This window comes from Fundulus heteroclitus, chromosome 15, assembly GCF_011125445.2.
Source record: "Fundulus heteroclitus isolate FHET01 chromosome 15, MU-UCD_Fhet_4.1, whole genome shotgun sequence".
Classification (NCBI taxonomy): Eukaryota; Metazoa; Chordata; class Actinopteri; order Cyprinodontiformes; family Fundulidae; genus Fundulus; species Fundulus heteroclitus.
In genome coordinates, this window is record NC_046375.1 from 26,009,360 (window position 1) to 26,011,947 (window position 2,588).

A 2,588-nucleotide genomic window follows, 5' to 3' on the forward strand; every position below is an offset into this window, starting at 1 on the left:
TTTTCGGGCCGATTCTTCAGTCGTGCGAGCATTTTTTGAATCGGCCGAATTTCAGCTTGATCGTAGAGGGGGGGGGGGGAGGAGGGGGGGCTGGCTTCTCACGACTACCTCCCGATCAGGAATCGGACGATCGGTGAAAATCAAACATGTTTGAAATTCAGTCGGCTGTCGTGAGGTTTTCGTGAGCGCATCCTGCTGTTCAAGCAGAGCTACGAGGGAGCGCCCTCCCCTCCTCTCCGTCCCCGCCAGCGGAGGGAGGGAAGCGGGCGTCCCTGAAGCAACCTCCGGCCGGTGTTGGGGAGGGCGAGCCGTCCGGTCCGCGCAACGCGCTTGCTGCCTGTTTCGGCACTCCTCCGCGGTCCGCCTGTTTCGGCACTCCTCCGCGGTCCGCGCAACGTGCTGGCTGCCTGTTTCGGCACTCCTCCGCTTGCTGGGGGGGCGGGCCAGGCGACCTGCCGTGCAGCGCGGCCGCCGGTGCGTCTCGTCCCTCCTCTCTCTCCCCTCCGTTCCCCTGACGCCCGGTGCCTCCTGCGGGCCACGCCAGAGCTGGGCTCGAACCCCTGCTCTGGGTCCCTGTCACCTACCGTCGCTCGCCACCACAGTGAGCGGTCCCAGAGGGGACACGACGTACAGTGTGAGCAGTCCGGTCTCGTCCGAGCGTCGCGCCGCACAGATCGGGAGCGGTGAACTTTTTAAACCCCGCGGTTCCCTCGCACAGTTTGAGATGTATATAAGTACCACGACTGAAAAACTCGTACAGTGTACGCCCGGCTTAATGCAGACTTTAGCTGTGGGTGATTGTAGAATGGTATGTGACCACAAGTCTTACAAACCTTTGTGCCATCCCGTCTGAGCTCGTAGGTTTCAGTAAGCATGTATAGTGATATATATTTTGGACAAACCACATACTGTAAGAAGTTGTCACGGAGGACACATGTCCATTTCCTCAAGGAGAATAAAGTCTTTGGAATATTGCTTGCAAAGGCAGTGAGGGAATTAGCACACACAGACAAGATTTCCAAGTATCCACATGAAATGTTTGATGCACAGAAGAAGTGATGTGATGGCATTGTCAGAAATCTTGAAGGATGATTGCCATGACAAAAGCATCATGGCCAGAAGTTTCATCAACAAGTCTCCTGGTTTTTCACTTGTGGACTGATCACTTCGTAAAATGTGTTATTTAGTTAGAAGTTATACATTTACTGAAGGCTGTGGCTGGAAATAATTGGGGTGCAGATAGACAATCATTATTAAACATATATAGGGCTCTCATGAGATCAATAATACATTATGGCAGTTTCATTTATGGAGCAGCAGCTAAAACAACATTACAAAGAATAGATGGATTACAAAGTAGGGCTTTACGTATATGCACAGGAGCAGTGAAAACAACACCTATCAACGCTCTTTTAGTAGATACTGGAGAAACTCCACTGGAATTCAGAAGAATGAAATTAGGTTTAGTATATTGGATGAAAATTAAAAGTAGTATGGATGAAAATGTAAGTTCAACAATTTTACAAACTTGTTGGGGATAAAAGGACAGGCCAAGAATGGAGTCTTAAAGGATTATTGGGAAATAAAGGAAATATAAAGGATATTTATAGATTAAGGAAAGCATTATTTATTTATTATTTATTATCTTCAGAATACAAAATTAACAAATAGAATTTAATAGATGTAAAACAGTGTTGCTACACACTCATGAACAGTAGGTGGCGGTATGCACCTTAAAGTTGCTTGCGATCCGCCATGATAGAAGAGAAGAAGAAGAAGAAAAAGAAGAAGAAGAAGAAGAAGAAGAAAAAAAAAACGTGCTGAGCGCTCCGCTCCTGAAGATGAAATAAAACCACAACTGCTGGTAAGTGATTAATGGCTGGACGTCTCGCGTTCAACTCGCCTTCAACTTGCAAGAACAAGCTTTATTAAAGTGTATTTTTTGTGATTCTCAGTAAGCAGTACGCCGTCTTCACAACTCGGAGACAAATTGCAGGCGCTATGAACCGGAGCAAGGGTAAGATTTAAAGAATATGCTTTCATTCTGCGGTAAAAGGAAATAGATACGGATAGATACCGATCATAACTGTACATTTTGTTTTCACAGACTAATCTCGCCTCATAATGAGGCGGTGACCTCCTATTTGCTCTGAGCAATATATGCAAGTCCAGATTTACACGATGTTGATAAAGACGACATTGTGTGTAAGTGACTTGTTTTACTGTTTTCTCCTTCCTTGTTACTGTGACTTGCGTTTGATTTTTATTCATACCACTCTCATTTAATTGTTTTCCAGCCGCCTGTAAGACGTATTATGAGACGGTACGCAGGAGCTGAAGCTGCCAAGAGTTCAGCTCGGAGTCGAGCTAGAAGAAAGAGGGTAAGACTTTATTTGGTGACTATTTTTCAGGTGCATTGATAGATGTGTTGTGTCCATACGCAGTGCATCCCATCGCACAGTACTTATTCATTTATTTATTTTTTTTATTTTTTTTTACAGCTGCTGGAATTGGGGCAGAGTGTGCAGGCGGATGTGGAAGTGGAACTCTGGAAGTCCGCCACCGTCGACCTCGTGTCTGGCGAAGAA

General features: G+C 46.2%; 1 long non-coding RNA gene across 1 annotated transcript; it reads left to right on the top strand.

Annotated features, from left to right (window-relative positions):
* The first annotated feature begins 1,852 nt into the window (after positions 1–1,852).
* On the top strand, positions 1,853–2,335 carry LOC118566057. The gene is made up of 3 exons (XR_004932746.1): positions 1,853–2,017; positions 2,108–2,205; positions 2,298–2,335. It is a non-coding gene; the product is annotated as an uncharacterized LOC118566057 (long non-coding RNA).
* The last annotated feature ends 253 nt before the right edge of the window (positions 2,336–2,588 follow it).